Genomic DNA, 17,976 nt, shown 5'->3' on the forward strand with positions numbered 1-17,976 from the left:
AAGGATATTGTTCGTATTTATGAAAATCCAAAACGTGCAGCCCTACAGCATGCAGCCTGGCTCCCAGTACACCTCTGTCAAATGTTTTACTGCTGGGCATTCACCTTGTTTGCATCCTCTTTTCTTGCTATTGGGGCAAGCTTTGCTCTTTTAAAGTAAATATCAAAGATGGTTTTGTACCGCTGTCGGAGTGAGGCTGTCAGGCTGAGAGCAAATCGGTCAGTCTGGATGAGTGGTTAAAAACTTCCTGGCTGGAGGAGCTAATCCCCGTGGAAAACAAAACAGAAAGTCCCATAATTTCCTGTAGAATGTACTATTTTTCCTATTCACTGAAAATTAAATTCCTGCCCAGCTAATTTATTAAGGAACCTAATCAGTCTTTAAGTAAGATAGTTTTGAAAATATCACGTTAGATATGTTTTGATTAATACATAAGTATTGATGTTCATGTTTCTCACTAGCTGTTTGAGTCATTTAGAAAAATCTGGGGGAGAAGGGGGGAGAAGACAAAAAAAAAAAAAAAAACATTATTAGCTTGTTTTTAGTAGCACAGGAAATGGAGGAAAATTGACAGATTTAAGTATTCTTTTGTGTCTTGTGGCAGGTGAGCTGTAATGGTAGTTGTCTTTCAATAATGAAGTTGTTAACTTAGTGACTGAAATTAAAAACAATAATTTAGGTTAACTCAAAATGATTTAATTTTGTATTTATTTATTTATGCAAATAATATAGAGGAAAAATAATTCAGCTTAAAAAAAATATTAACTTTTTAAAACCATTTAGAGAAATTTCCAAATTAATATGTCACTTCAAACTGGAACATTTAGAAATGTTCTGAACCCCTGTTTTTCTGAATATAAATTCCTCTCCATGTATAAGATTTACTAAGTTTTTTGTTTACTAAGATTTTTGTAGTGAATGTAATAATTTTGGTTATTCTGGAAGTGCTGTATTTGCCATATTTTGTATTTGACAGAGAAAGATGAAAAATCCTACTGTAGCTTTTGAGCTTTGCTTTGTAAATCACAACTGTTACAATGCAAGTGAATTCACTATGATAGTGTATGTTTAATTTGCACATACTCTTTAGATAACTGACGTCTCTGTCCTAATATAACTTTGAGCTGACACCAGCAGCCTGTAGAAAAGCTTTTCGTTATTTCTAACACAAGCACAGCACCATTCATGCTAGCAAAAGTAAGGGAGTTGTTGCAGAAAAGACTTTGCAACTTAATTTTTTCCATCGGATCTTTGTCCTCACCCAGTGTCGGGCTGTAGAGCCAGCAATGCTATATGGTGCTATACTTTGTCATCCCTTCCGTCAGTAGGACTAACTGAGTTACGATGGTTGAAGAAATGTTGCAAGGTTTGTAAGACTCAAGAATATTAAAGGAGGGCATGTAAATTCATGTAGCTAACTGCTCGCGGGATTGGAGACTAGATGTCCATAGAAGATGACTGAAAAAACTTGTTTTCTTGCCAGTGACAGGTTAAAAATAACTATCTGCTTTAAGCTGCTGGTAATCATGCAGGACCTCTGGGAAAGAACTTCCTTTTGCTGCAGCAAACCTTGTGCGCAGTGACCTAAAGAGTTAAATCTTCTGTTTGGTGCCAGTATTCCCTGGAGTTTTGTTGACTTATGGTTTTGTCTGTCTGAGTTTTTGATGATTTGAAATACCAAAGGGAGCTGCAAGCAGTTTCATTGACACATAGTCCGGAGGACTGGTGGTCAGTAGGGCAGGTATGACTGGATGCCCAAAATGTTCATCACATTTGAAAATCATGTTTCTGTTCTGGTGGGAAAATTCTCAATTATTTTTTCTTCTATTTTTCTTCAGGGAAGAGTCAGAAGTTAATGAAAAAGCCCATAAAACCCAATTTTAAGGTTGCATTCTTTAAGTCATAAAATGAAGGTCCTTATGGGTGAGAGAAATGAAATGTATTAAATATCAAACACAGCATTCAGGATGGATTTTTTTTTTTTTTTAATGGACATTTTCCTTGGAAAAGAACACAACTGAAAAATATGTAAACCTAAGTCTAAGAGGAAATCTGTCAAAACTTGTCAAATTTGTAGTGGTTTTCGTGTTTCATGAGTAGCATGGTTCTGGCTGTGATACACTTTGAATTGCTATCATTTTTTTTCCAGTAATGTGGTGTTCTCATGTGGTTATTTCTCCTTGCACTGATCCTTGATACGTTGCTTAAAAAAAAAAAAAAAAAAAAAAAAAGTCTGAGTAGTTGAACCATATGTTTATATCATAGCTCCTAATGTCAGAATTTTAATTGATTTTCCCATATTCGGGGTTAGGAGGGGGCTGTATCATGTTCCACGACGTCATAAAAACAAAAATATCTAAAATATGTTTCAAATAAAATGAGGGGGGAGAAGAAAAAATGCTTAACTTAGAAAAGATGTGGGATTCATTAACAAAGGAAAATACTGGCCACGGACCAACGGCAAGCCAAATGTTTTGCCAGCAGTTTGCAGTTCACAGTCATCATTGCATGTCACTCTGCCTCCTGCACCAGCCCCTCCAACCATATATGCCTTCATTTTAAAGAGAAACCTGTCTGGTTTGAGTTGAATACATTAATTTGGGTTTACTTAGTTTAAAAACAAAAATATAGAGGGTCCAATTTTATTTCATTATGCCCGTGGGTAAAGCAGTCCAAGGTAATTACAAGTGCAGTGCTGGTTGCTCTATCTTAATTAAAGAGGGTTTTTTTGCACATAGGTTTTTGCACAACATAATAAAATAGTTTGTGGTCTGGCTAGCCTCAGTGTCACAAGAGCGTACTCACTTGAGAAATTGTCCAGCTTTTCTAAAAGCTGAGGCCCTTCCATGCAAGAGGAAGTGTGGAGCTGCTCAGCAGAGCACAGGTAGTTTTCAGTCCTTCCTATTTAATGTAAGGGCACAATCATAAATCATACAGTGAACAACATTTCATACACTCTCGTGCACTAAGTAGCCTGCTTGTCAGCAGCAATGAATGTGGGCTTCAGTGAGTCTTTAAGCAATTGTGTACTCTAGGAATGTGCAACATTGGTTACACACCTGCGACCAAACCTCTAATTTCTGTAAACTTTTCTAGTAAGTTTTGGGTTGCTTGGGATTTTTTTTGTCTCCTTTGCAAATAAATATGATTTATTGCTTAGTGAATCCATTTACAGAAAAGGCATCAAAGACATTTAAATAATGCACTTGGGATGATGATTAAAAAAATAAAACACAGCTCAAATCCCAACAAGCATGTCTAAGATGCCCTGTTATTAGAAAAGTCAAAGGAGGCATGTTTGCTAGTTGAATAAATCAAACAGTGTTGTAAAAACACTGTCTCAGGGATGATTAAGGGTGATTTTCATTACTACATTAAGTTATCCTTTCTGTTGTGGTGCTTTTTATATCACATCAAGCCTTGCTATTTACTTACACTGCTTTAAAAAACTCCAACATCTCAATTACTTAAGTCGTGACCCAGTGCATTGATTCTGGAAGATGGCAACATAAGCTAGCTTTATTTAACGGTCATGAATCTGAATGACACTTGTTCTTTCTTTGGATGTTCTAGCTTATGCAGTTGGTAAAACTGATTTAGTTTAATTTTGCAAATAGTGGACCATATTCTTGTGTTGCTCAAGTCAGAAGAATTCCATCACCTCCGACAAGTTCCTTCTCCTCACCTGGTGCTGGTGCCTTCATACACATTGCACGACTTTCCCTTTTCCTGGATACACATACTCATCATTTACTTGATGGCCCTGTCTAACTAGACTGAGTGTAACTCAAGCTAGATTGTTAGAGCCACTTATTGTCCTTGACCCAGGTCATGATTGCGCTACCTTGCTCATTTGCAAGGGCAGTTAACAAATATTCTGAACCCTGCAGGAAGGATCTCAAGGTTGGAATAATGAATATCCAAAAGGCCCTAGATGTTTTGCTCAGTGACCAGGCAGTGGATTATTTTTTTCTTTCTGTTGGGGATCTGAATCCTCCCGTGGAAAGGCAGGCAAGTTTAGCTTCAGCTGCTTATACTGACATACTCACCTGAGCTTGCATTTATGGAGGAGAAAGTGCCAGCAGGCTGTGCATTTTACCCTGTGCCAGGACTCCAGCCAAGGGGTGGGCAGCCCTTGGCCACGTCTGGGCTGCTCAGAAGCACTGCTAGCAGTGGCTGCCCATAGGACAAAGGGAGCTGGAACACAAGATGCTTGACAAAGCTGAAGTCTCTTCCAGCCTCCCTAGGCATGGCCCAGCTCCTTGACATCACAGGCTGCATAGGGCTAGGAATGTGGTTACAGATGTCTAGGTTTTCTAGAGGTCTTCAAACCTAGAATTAAGCATGTGTAATGCTTAAAAATGGGGAGAACTAGCCTAGAGGTGGACCAGAGGAACTTCCACCACCCCCCCCCCCCCCCCAAAAGTTGAGAACATGAAAAAACTGACTTAATTCCCACTCTGTGAGGTGTTATTGAGGCAACAATATTCAAATATCCTTCTAGGGTGCAGCTGCCAAAGAAGCGTTTCACAATGAACACAGAGGGGCATCCCTGTGGCAGCCTCAGCTGAGGTGCTAATGATTTCATAACCTGCTCTTTTATTATGCAAGCTATAAAACCTGCTGAGACTGTTCAGCACGGTGGTTCCTGCTGCCAGGGCAGTAGTCAGGGCGCAATGGTGGATCGATAACGGGTTTCCATGTGGAACAGATCTGTACTCAATGTTTTACATACATGGCTTTGAAAATACAAGAAAACAGCCACTTTCTATTTCCATTTGCATTAGAGACTTCTCATGAATATCTGAAATAGACATTTATTGTGACCATAACCCTACCACAAATTAAAATCAGATCTCGAGTCCCCTGTGAAAAAGAAGCTCATTATAATGTATGGAGATGTCAGAAATGATACTAAATGACACTTAACTCTAAACCCCAAACACTATGCTTATCCATGGCTTAGGGTTAAATTTACAGTGCAAATAAGACCGGGAGCTAAGCAAAGTTACAGGGGTGTTGGGGGGTGGGAGGGTGGGGGGGCGTCCCAATGGATGTACAGACACAAGCTAAAGAACAAACAGCTGGTTGTATGTGTCTGCCAAATGCAAAGTGTCTTGCATATATATACTGCTGCATTTTCTTCTCTTAAGCCATAGATTACCTTTGTTGCATATCCCACACAGTCTGGGCCAGATTTATACGATGTGTGATGTTGTTGATTCAGACAGTTGATTTGTTGCTATAGAGAGAGAGATAAAGACAGATTTCTGTGTTGGTCTGAAAGATACACATCTGAATCATTATGCTTAAACTCTACATTTCTCATCAAATTTTATGTGGGAGACATTCTAAGGACTTGTTATCTGGTAAGCTGATATCAGGGCTAAATTGGGTGTTCACAAAATAGGGAGAGACCAGGGGGAAAAAATATAAACCAAACCAAAACATGCAGACCTGAAATCTGACTTTGCCACTATTCTTTGCACTCATCATATTTGCCTTTCCTATTAAAAAAAAAAAAAAAAAAAAAAAAAAAAGAGAGATAGAACAAAAAAACAACAAAAAACGCACAGTGGAGCAAGTAAGCCATGGCTTCCGACACCTGGACATCAGCCATGCTCACTGCTGTGCAAATTCCTGCTGCTCTCTGAGCTGAGATCATATTGTTGGAGATGGCAAGTGTATAGAGCACAGATCTGTATCTTTCTTCCATTGCTAAATATTAACAGTAAAAAATAAATGCAAGTGATGCAACAGGCTTTGACCAGACCTATTTATGTGACTGCTGAGATATTTTAACCAGATCAGTCAAAAGTCTGGCTCCCTGAGGGCCAAACCAAATAGACTTGATGTTACTGTAAACTGAGTGGAGCTGCCACTTTGTTGTTTAGGTAAAGCTGACATTTTTCACACATTTACCTGCATTGTATCAGCATGTCTTGGGCTGTGTGTGACCAACACTTTGCTTATTTTTAGGATACCTATAGAAAATGGCATGACTTCTTCTTCCTGTTCTACCCCTGCTGGTTCTTTCTCTTCCTAAGCTAACAAATAATCCTTTTCCCCTGCCCTTCCACAGCTCTGAGCAAACAGTTTTTTTGTTTTGTTTTGTTAAAAAAAAAAAAAATGTACTAATGTTTCTTGAATGTCAACATGTTCTGAGTTTGTCAGGACATCAGGAGAAAAAATTACATTGTCAGAGAACTTCCACTGACAACTCCAGGGTACCAGTTCCCACAGTTTAACTCTGGAAACTCTTAATGCAAATGCTGGAGTTGATCTCAGTGATTATGGTGGCACTTCACTGGAAAGCAGCACTTGAGTTTGGTTTCACAGCATTGGCCAGCCAACTATACTTGTGTTCCTGGAGGGGTTTGGTCTTTTTAAAGCATTGTGTACAAAGGTTGTTCCTCCTTGCTTTGCAATGCTGAATTTTGATGCTGAAAACTGTGAGGTGAACTTGAGAAATGTGCAAATTCTTAAGGTTATCTAGTACACTCAGAGTTTCAAATTCACCTAATTCAGTTTTTGACTTTGCTGTTTACACCATTGATATATTTACTTCCCTGGTATAGGAGTGTTTTAGCTAAAGCACTTTTTCAGCAGAAACACTGCACACCCAAACTCTTCACGGACTTAGTGAATACTCACTGTTCATGTTAAAAACACATGAAATAAAAAATCAGGAAGGACACTTCCCCCAACCAAACAGTGTGTTCATACTTCAGGCCCTTGGAAGCTGACAGGATGACCTAAGCTTGTTGCATGATTGACTATTGACCATTAAGCCCGCTAAACTTGTGCAGTATAAGTTATCTTAGTCTTCCACAAAACGTTCTCTTTTGGGAGAATGTTTCCGCTTTAGCATCAAGTTTTCCTCAAGACAAAAAAAAAAAAAAAAAAAAAAAGGAAAAAAAAAAGAACAGCTGCAAAACACCAAACCATACAAATTGGAAAGCGAAGATATAAAATAAACTGTTTACTTGTTTGTTTTTCTTAATGCGATGTAATGTAGTGTAGTGGTTAACATGTGTAAGTCAAGACTTTAGGGTATAATTAAGGAAGATATCTTCATAGGTGTCATACATTTCTATGGTTCTGACTATTCTAAATGACTGCAACAGCAGCACTTCAACAAATGAACCTCAACAGCAAGAGCATCACGCCCAAAGGAATATCTGCCACAATGGGATCAACTTCTCCTTGTCTTTCTCTACTGTATGGGTTGTGCAAGCCAAAGAAGAAGAAGGCAAAGAATAGTGGAAAGGTGGACTGCAGGTCAGCATGTTTGCTTCAGTGACAGTATCAATAAGAGCAGAGAGGGTAGAATTTGGCCAGTGCGTTCAGAAGAAACACCATGTGTATTGTGGTGATCCTCCTGCTTCACTTCATAAACTAATCGCCACCAGAGGTCAGGAGAAATTACTCAGTAGTAGTCCACAGGTTTAAGTCAAGGTGTAAGGTGGGGATTTCAGTTTTCTTCTGAAGCATAAAGCATTGATCACTGTCAAAGCTTATTTCACAACTAGATGTAATGCATGTTATATGCTGTGTGTTTATGGACTGTGCGTGCATGTGTGTATATGAGTGAGATTCCCAGTTGGTTTAAATCCATTGTCTTTGGCAAAGCTACATTTTACACCATTGAGAATTGGCTCTATTGCTGTTGATGGATTCATGATTTTCCTATTGTTTTCTCAAATTATTTTGTTAACTGGGTTACAGCTTGTGAGCTGTCTTTATTTTCAGGTTTTTATTTCCTCAGTGATATTTTGCTCATAAACAAGCATATTTTGAAGGTCAACAGGTAAACTAAAACACAAAGCTCTTTAGGAGAAACGTTTTGAACATTCTAACTGAAAAGAAAAAAATGTTGAAATGATTCTGATTCTCTTATTTTCATTCTAAAAAAACTATTCAAGAGAAACAGTAAATTCCATATCTATATATATAAAAGAGGCATTATATGTTTGTCTTTTCTTATTTATCCCATTTTCACTCACTTTTTTTAAAAACAATTCATAATAGTAACTATCCTGTCTGCTTTAAGATGGAGATTAGAAAAAAATGTGCTCGCTATCCGACATTATGGAGCATTTAGAATTGCTGCTTTTTATTACAAGTATTGGCTAGTTTGTACACATATTTTTAAAACTAAGATTTAAGATTTACATGTTATCTGGAACTTGATCTATAATTTGAAAGGCTACTGTAGCCACAATAAGAATGAAAATAACCCTGAACTGTTGAAAATTCAACTCTGAGCACCCAAAGTGGTAATGACTGCAATAGTAGTTTTGTCGATATTTATAAATCAATGCAAACCAGAAACTGGATGTTTTAATTTACTACAGTTTCAGTGTAACCGATACCCTCAAGTTTGGAGCTTTAAGCTTTGTGAAGTGCAATGTTATTGCAGGGCATGCATCCAATTTTTAAAACATTATATAGATTGGAGACAGATGAGCTTTTCAGAATTATTTTAGGCCTATTTTGATTGAATGCCTGAGATGCAGTTTCCAGTGGAAATTAATTACATTGATGTGAAAACAAATGAACTACAACCTCAAAATTAGCTGCAGGTTCATGCTCAAACCAGTGCTTAAAAGGGAAGGAGGGGGCACAGATAGTGACTGGAAATCACAATGGCAATGTACTTTTTTTTTTTTTTTTACAAGAATAAAATAACATTCTTCTATGCCTGCTCTCCTGCTGTCTCAGTGTGCATACATGCAGAAGGAGAGAAACTTCCCCATGAATTTGTGGTTGTACGCGTGGACAACAGGTTCAGCGTGCTAGCACTTCTCGCCCTTGCACACACTGGAAACCAGGACGCATCTTTGCTGGCCTCTGGCACCATCTGAGCATGGGTGAAATCCACAGCAGCCACTACCTGAAGATCTTCTGTCATTGTCATTGGGCATTTCTGGAGCACGCAGTTCAGTAATATATGCCGTTCCAGGGGACTGTTACCACATAGCAGCTAACGGGATTTCTAGCCTTTAGAGAAGTTTCCCTGAGCTATATAAAAAATGCTGTAGATGAGTTTTGGATTCCTTCTTGCTCGGATGATGCTCTCAGTCTGTGCCAACACTGATTGGCATGCAGGCTGAGAAGGCAATGTGTCCTCTTTGGATAATGAGAGCAGTCAACGTTGGCTTGGAGCTGATCTCCACTGAAGTACAGCTGAAGCAGCTCTCAACAGCTTTGTTCCTTCTGCCTTCAGGTTCACCTCTCTCCTGTGCTTCTCATCATTTGTACTAATACAGCTGGAGTTAGGGAATTTTAGCATGTTTAATAGATGAAGTGTGTGCAAAGGTTCCTTCTAGGATGTGGCATATATTCATTTTGAGTTTTATGAAAGTTTGAAAGGAATCAGTGGAGTGGGTTGGGGGTGGGAAGAGGGTCACTGAAGATATAGAGTTACTTAGCAGCGGTACAATATTTTTATGCCTGGAAGTGACTTGCTAAACAAATAATTGAGAGTCCCCCGTCACGTACATAATTCTCTCCCTTCTTGCTGACTGCCACCCCCTGAAACAACCGACAGCTCTGAGACTCTGAATGAGTATGGGGCTGTGACTGCGGTGGACTATTCACAAGTGCTTTCAGCACAATTCTGTGCTGTAGAGAGATCTTGACAATCCAGGACCATGCGCTAGTGGCCGAAGTGTTGGGCAAGCCATGAGCATTAGAAAGGGCAGAGTGAGCTATTTCTGTGATATTCTTGTTAAAGCGTGGGGTTAATGACTGTATTTTGTTCATTCATCTTAGGCTTTTCAAGGCTCCTCATTTTCTATTTTACTTGTTTGGTATTTTGTTTAAGAACTCAAGAATGTGTTTTCTTAAATAATGCCTTCTTAAAAATGACTAACAGATGTTAATTTTGTAGTATTTTTAGTGTTACGAGTAGAATTTAAATCTCATTTCATAAGTGTGTACCTTCTTGTTTTTCCTCACTAGTCACTGTGGGCAAACTACAGTTCCATATTGCATACAGCACAGTTGTGTCTTGTCAGCTTAAAAACAGACTGAATCTGCCGGTGGCAGATTGCTGGCACATTTTTCTCTCACAGACACTGTTTTCATTAGTTAGCCTTTTTCTGGCAACATTGTGGCCAAAAAGATGCTACACGTCCTTCAAAAGCATTATGACTGTGTGCTACCAGTTTTATTGCCACATGGTCTTCAGACCCAGCAAAGTTTGGAGCTGCTACCTTTGGCTTTGTACAAGTTCTAGACTGACAAAAATAAATGAGAAGCTGATGGATGAAGTTTTATTCAGTTTCATGGATATGTAGCTAAAAATAGTAAAAATCTACAGAATCACCGTGTTTGAGGTTGGAAAGGACCTCTGGAGGTCCTCTGGCCCAACCTCTGCTCAGGCAGGCTCACCTAGAGCAGCTTGCCTAGGACTATGTCCAGGTGGCTTTTGATTACCTCCAAGATTTGTCCCATTTAAAAATAAATAAATAAATAAATAAATGCTGGATGATCCTTTTTGGGTGCACTAGGTTTTTCTGTTCACTATCCAGGGCAACTCTGTTTCTGTGGGGACTTCATTTAGGTGTCTGAATTGTCCAGTATCAGAAACTACCCTGAGATTTCAGGCTTGTCACTTGAGCAGCAATCCAGTGTTTTAATTCAGGAATTCCTCCAGCCTCCTTGGGCACAAGGAACTTTCTGCTCTAACTTTTACAATGCTGGTTGTGGGGGCACATGAGGGGACGCTGAGGAAAGCCATGAGATATTAAGCCATCCGAAGCATAAAGTTTTTATAGTAGTCCTTTCTGCCTGCAGGCATATGAGAAGATCAGCAAGTACATCTTTCTTAGACACCCGGGCAGGCAAATGTCTCTGAAACACAGGGGCATGAAACTGATGCTGTGACATCCATCATTCTGTTGAGGACAGTGAAAACGTGCTGTCATCTTTGACATTTTAATTGAAAAGAAAGCTTACACAGATTTCGACCTTAAGCAGTGTGTTTATACAAGTGTATACAGAGAAATAATCTGTCAGTTCAGAGCAGGCTCATTGCTATAGGAGTTGGTTTAGTAACCGAACAATCCAACATTAGCTCACACACCTTGCCTTGTTCCATGCCTCAATAATTTTTAGTAGAAATACTTTGCCTAGAGGCATGCAGTTATTAAAAAAAGAGGCTCAGCTTGCTTAAAGTCTGGAATTATTAGCTCATGGTAACAAGCCTGCACTGGAGAAACTGTTGGTTCTTTGTTTTCATGACTTTGCTGTAATTCACCATCTTATGTTCAGAGACAAACTTCTGCTTTGTTTGGGAAGTTAAAAAAAAATGAACAAAATAAAAGGAAAAATAAATCACTTCAAAAAGATTCTTTTTTTTTTTTTCATTTTTATTATAAAGCAGAGTTTACAAAGGTCTTTTATCTCAGCATTTCTATTAAATTTCACTGGTCCAAATAATAAGGGTGAATAGAAACAGAATTTTAAATGAGAAATTTGTTTTGCCGTATTTCCATTATAGGGATTTGTTGGTACCAGGTACTCACTGAGAGCTCTCCAAATACACTCTCAGCCCTTTAAGAGTAAAGAGGACTTTTTCTCCATCTTTTTTGTGACCTATTATTCTTTCCATACACAGATTTTTAGAAGTCAGATAAATGCCATTTGCCCTGCAGTAAAGTGTTTACAAATGTCCAGCTGCTGGAGTCACTTGAGCAAATGAAGGCTCCAACACCTTTACATAGCACAAACCTGGCAGAACAGTTGCTTGGTGTTTGGTTGTCACTTTTGTCTGGATGCTGGGGTTAGGATTATTTCCAGTTGTTTAACCTGTTGATATTTTTCCTCAATAAATTCTCAAGTCTTCATGAATTTGCCAGGCTGGAGCCTTAAGCCTGACCCTTAAAAAGAATGGGCATTTTAGAAAGTGTCTCTGTAAATTTTATTGCAATTATGATTCCTGGTTTTGAGTCAGTTGCCATTAGGTGTGCTTGATTATTGTTGTCACCGTTTTTCTTCAGTGGAAACTGGTTCACTTTTATTTGCAGTGATGCCAGATCATGTGTTTTCCTGAAGAACTAGGGTTTTGGTCCTGTTTGAGCTGGGAGAACGCGACAATGGGATCAGTTTGACATTGTTGCTTGCTTTCATGGTTAAGTGTTCTGTCATGTTTATGCTGCAGATTTTTTGTTTTTAACCCACTTTTTAAAATTTTTATTACAAGAATGTGTTTTTATATGAGTTAGTTCTTTATAATCCCTTGAACCTGCCTTTTGCTGTGTTTCCTTGTTTTGCTTTAACTATGCCATTATCCTCCATGTATCATTTGTGAGTTCCAGCTGTGTGCATAACACTGTGCAGAACATAAACTTCTCTGAGGAGGCTGTAGTCTAAGAAACCATTCTAGCTTTTCTTATTTTTCTTGTAATGGGTCAGGCAATAAGACCCAGTGAAATATTTAGAGGGAAGGGAAGATTGAAACCAGCAGTTTCTAAGACCTGTGAGAGCCAAAAGGCAAATGTTAATGGGTTCTCTGAGGCTTCCAGGGACCTGCTGGTCCTTGTACTTATTCTTAATTTGCAGAGGTTCCTTGAACATGTGTTCAGGAAATATAGGTGGCATTAACACAATTGGAATTTCTAAAGGCAAAATTTATCATTGACTAAATCTTTAAATAGAATTTGGCCCACTGAATACATTACAGCAGTGGGGCTGCTGACTTGTGGGGCTTTTCTCCTACATGCTCAGCATTCTTAACATATTTTAAAGTCATTTTTATATAAGTACCCAGTATTTTCCTGCATGTACACCCATTCCCTGTCCATCTTCTGTTTTCCTTACTCTTTCCCTTCAGTTAGATGTTCTGTCCCTGTGAATTAAAACAAATGAGCAAGAATACATTTCTGATGGAGTTGCTTTTTTCCCACTGAACACCTCACATGACATCAAAGGATACATGAATTGAGAAGTAACATATCGTTGCTTGCTTTTGACTATGTCCATATCATTTTGTGTCTGCTGTATCTTGCTCCTTATGTGATTCCCGTTACTGAATTCCTTCTACCTCTGTGCCAATGTATAGTTTTTTATCTTAATTGTGCCAGCTCTTCTCACTTAAACTGGCTTTCTCTTCACTTCTGAATCAAGCTTCTTGTCTTTAAGACTTTTCGCAGCTTAGTCTTATCTTATCTCACTCCTCCAGTTTCTCGTTACAGTGTCAAGCATCACTTTCCCTTTGCCAGTGTCTGTACCATCAGCTAGTTTCTCTTCCCCAGGCTGAAGTCTCCTCTTGTACAACAAAAAATCCTTAAGTTAACACATGTATAAAACATACGCACACTCTGTTTAAAAATCTCTGCAGAAAGCATAACGAAGACATCTAAATTATGAGCCACAATTTTTCCTCTCTAGAGTATTGCCCTTCCTGTGTCTCAATCTTAGTTACTCCCTTCCTCTTGCAAACTTCCTCAGTCCTGTCATTTCTGAGCTTGTATGAGTTCAATAAAAAATATACAAAGAAACAAAAAAGCAACCAGAGGAGTGCCACCAAACCGCCTCCAACTCTCTAGCATATTTATTTGCTTGTATGTTCTGTCTCCATCTTCTACTTTTCATCTGTTTTGTGTCTCTACATTGTAAACACACTGTGTAAGAATTGTCTCTTATCTGTGTTTGTACAGTGCCAGGCTCAATGGGGTCCCGGTCCAGACTGGGACCTTTGGGCACCACTACAATACAAATGTCTGCTACTGATAATAACAATCTACCCACATCGTGCAGATGTCTGAATTGTCTGAGAAATACAACAAGGATCTTTACTAGGTTGGCAAAGATCCATTAATTTTAGGTGCCAGTTTTCTTTTCCTCTGAATATGGTTTGGCCCTCTGAAAAAAAACTGGCGACATAATGCTCCCATTTCTTGGAAAGCTTGGCTCTCTGATGAAGCTGTGATTAAAAAGTTGTTAAATGTGGGGTATGGCAGGTCAGGTGAGGTCCCTGGAATTATGTGAGGTATTCCAAGTACTTGTCTGATGCCTTGTTGCTTTCCGTTGTGTTTGTTTTACTTTCCTCCTTTGAATGACAAATGAATAAATTGAGACTAGACAGAACCATCCTATTTTTCTGGTGGAGGGCGCATCTCAAGTAATGGTCCACAAAGGAGGAAAGCCTGGCTTATTAGGCTAAATTAATGGCACTGTGGATCAAGCAACAGCAGGCACTGCAAGTGAGGCAACCCTTCCAGTCAGTACACTTTTCTCAGGTTAAAACATCCCCTCCACTTCTTAGCCCTCTGACTGAATATTTCAAACATGGAAGGCCAAGGGCTGCACTCAGCTCAGGTACTCTGGCCTCAGTAGCTGCTGTAGAAGTGGTTTGTAGCTTGTCTGAAGAACCACATGCTCCAGTGAACTATATCAAAACCATTTATCAATAAAAAGTTTTATTATGATGGTACTTAGTGGCCCATGAGACATTTGGACGCTTGACAGTTGCCAGCTGTTCTTCTTAGCATGATAGCCCACCTGGGTGCTTCAGCCTGCAAGCAGCCCAAACCACATCACATACTGACATTCCTTGAAAGGGTCTAGGACGTTGATATGTAGTGATTGTTCATCATTGCATTGATATTGGGGGTGCCATCGCTGCCTTAATCACCTGTGTTTCCCTTTCACTTCTATTTTCTCTCCCTCATTTTATCCTTGGTCTATAAGCTTTCTGGGGCAGGACCTCGCCCACAGTTTTTAAACCAAGGCTTGTAGGTGCTGTGGTAATAAGTATACATTATATATATAAATTTATAAATATACATATGTATATATATAAAGAGATGAAAGTCTGGGCAAGTCTATGTTGCATAACTGGAGTGTGGTGCAGAAATCCCTGAGCCAGTGCTGACCCAACATGGTAAATTGCCACTGCACAGCCAGCCACCTGTGGACTCTTCTGTGTGAGCTGGCTGGCTCTGGAGGCCATAGAAAATCACGAGATGAATAAGATCGTTTGCTCAACTGCAACTCCATAGACATGTGGCTTTACGTTTTCCAGAACAGAGCTAGCTAAGGTAGAACAAACTGGGTTGTGGTATAGCTATTCTTGCTGACCTTTCATGAATCCTACATGCTGTAGGGTAAGAAGCAAGACGGGGGTTGTGGTAAGACCCACTGACCTGGAGTGCTTTGCAATTAGAAACATGCTTCAGTAATGCTTTAAACAGCTTTAGGCCTTCTGCACACAAGCCTAAATGATCTGGGTTAATATTGACCTAATCTCATGAGACCTCAGCACAAAATTGTCATCTGCAGAAACTATCCTTGAAGAGTACAAGTCAAGGGAAGCCTGGTCTTTTAATAGACAAATGTAGCATTTAGTCATCAGACAGTCTAGAAAACTGGGTCAGATCGGAGTTGCATCATAGCAGACAGAATATTTGGTATTAATCAAGAAGGCACATAGCAAAGTATATATCATAGATATTTGATTACATTAGTGGATTTATCTTTAATCGTTGGGTAGAGTCATATGATGGAAAATGATCAAGTCACCGTGGCTTAGCAGGGTACCACCCATCTGCTTAAATGTTAGTAACGATGACTCACGGTGTTAGCACAACCCTACAGAGGAAGGAGAGCCAACGCTGTCAGTTGGAGCAGCCCAGTTAACACGTGGTATTTTACTAAGCTACCGTAAAGGCTATCCATCCAGGCTCCATACACCCAACAAGATGGTGTGCAAATCCTGACTTGGATCCCGTTGTGTCCAGCAGCATTCTTCTGTGGGAACAAGAGGAAAATTCTTAAAGTTGGGAAAAACCCTACAGATAGCCAGATTATCAGTGAGGTTAAGCACTTGCCAGTTCTCTATCTTATCCGTCCTTTATTTGTGGGCTATTTGCCCAACAACCCTGTTTATTTAGCAGCACAGGTGCCAAGGAATTACAATCCTTTGGTCAGCAATTTTGACTAACTGGCTACAGGCTGTACCTCCTCAGCATTTGTAAAGCAAGGAGCAGAGTCAACGTGTCCAACATCAAAAATAACAATTATAAACTCTTACTAGCTTTCTTTGATGCAGGTTAAAAAAAAGAACAACAAAAGAGATTGTGTTGTCCTTGGAAGAAGAAGAAATGCCTTAGAAGTAGACAAGCTGAGCATCTCAGCCTGTGTATATGTAGTTTCTCTGCCATAAACATCCCCTGAGCTGGCTGTGCACATGCACGTAAGTGCACGTTAATCAATGACCTGCCTTCAATGTGGAAGCAATAGAAGTATCCATGAGTACTGGCCAATGTCAGGCTGCCCCTATGGTGAGCTGAGTCTGGTGTGCGTTATGTAGCACTTTTATTGGAGGCAGGAGCAGTGCAGACGTTTCAACAAAGAGGGTCAACCTGGAAGCACAAGGTTTCTCTGCCTGTTCTGCAGATCTTTGCAGAAACACACTTGGGAGTAGACTTGCAGGAGTTTAGCAAGAAGAAATACCTGAAGTACTAAGGATTATTTTTCTCTCTAGCTAAGTGTAAAGCATATGCAGACCTCCAAAGCGAAGCAGCTTTAAAGGTGAAACTGGGGACAGCGAGGAAGCTTCTTTGCCATTTTAATAAATACCAATAATTCCCTTTTGCCCAAGTCCCATATTCCCAAACTCATTAAAGCAATTTTGGAAATGTTTTTGGCTCTGGAATATATAAGCAAAACTCAAACCGTACAGTCCCTTGAGAATCACGTGCACAAATTGCCTAGGTCAGGCCAAAGTAAGTTTCTGTCAAACAGCCTAACACCTAAGGTTATTATGAAACTGGTGAATTGTACAAAGGGTCTATATATGGGACAGTCTCCAAATGACTAAACGGGGAGGGGGCGGTTGTCATGGCATTTGTTTTACTTTGGTCACACTGAAAACTCAAGTGATATTTTTATTGAACACATTCCTCCAGTTCCTGTAGGCTGTGTCTCAGCTGGTGGAGCCCCATGAGAGTGCACCAATGATTTCCCCTCTCCCTTCCCTTCCCTTCCCTTCCCTTCCCTTCCCCTGAATCTACGTTTCCTGCTTTTTTGGCCCTGTCCTAATGACTTCTCAGCCCTTTTGCTTGAATAACTGCTGGTACAAGGAGCAGCTGCGTTTTAGGTGGAAATAGGATGGTCAGGGGTTGTGTACTTTATTTTCTGAGATGTTTTTTCCTGAAGAACGTCCATCCCACCTATACCATCTCCACAACACGCCAGGCTCACTGTAGTGCTGAGCAGACCATTTGTCCCCTCTCCCAGAAATTGATCCAAGTTTGATCAATCACACTGCTCTTTGTACCCTCTCACAAGGTTATATGGTGTATTTGGGAGACATTAAGTTTCTTTGGGGGGAGTGAGGATGTAAAGTACATCATGTTCCTACATCAGCAGATAACCAGGGAGGCATAGGAAGAGCTTCTTTTCTATATGTAAGCTACATTTGTTGTTGTTGGATTTTTTTTTGTTTCTTCTGAATAAGTACTATATGTGTCTGGGAGGATTTTTTAAACATCCTTGAAAACACAGGCTTTTTCTCTTCATGGAGAACCAAGACAAAAGGATGGGTTCAGTCATCTGCAGCTGCCAAGGAGAGGGCAGCTGAGGGCAGGGGGTGGGAGCAGCAGGAGTGTCTGGCACAAGTGTTGGGCAAGGCAAAGACTTTGGGGTGGCTTTGTTGGGGTAAAATGTTTCTGGAAGGGAGTGGGCTTTTAAAGAGGAGTATTGAAGGACTGAAAGTACAGGGTCAGGAAATACTGGGGAGGTTTGGAGAAGCGGGAGTTGGGAGGTCCTGCTCTTGAGTCTCCTGCTCTATGAAGTGTTAACATGTCCGATTGCTTCAAAGAGTAGTCCAAGCTTTGTTTAATCCATTAATTTTATGATGATTTTTCTTTGTTATTGGGCCTACTTCCTCACATTACTTTTTTCTCTGGTTTACTTAGAAAAACCTTCTAAATCTATTAAAATCCTTTTGCCAAAATATCTCTC

General features: G+C 39.7%; 1 protein-coding gene across 5 annotated transcripts in view; it reads left to right on the forward strand.

Annotated features, from left to right (window-relative positions):
* CREB5 (cAMP responsive element binding protein 5) overlaps positions 1-17,976 on the forward strand; it is a 238,013-nt gene that overhangs the window by 145,968 nt on the left and 74,069 nt on the right. The gene's annotated exons all lie outside the window — the stretch shown is intronic.

Source organism: Oxyura jamaicensis, chromosome 2, assembly GCF_011077185.1.
Source record: "Oxyura jamaicensis isolate SHBP4307 breed ruddy duck chromosome 2, BPBGC_Ojam_1.0, whole genome shotgun sequence".
Taxonomy (NCBI): Eukaryota; Metazoa; Chordata; class Aves; order Anseriformes; family Anatidae; genus Oxyura; species Oxyura jamaicensis.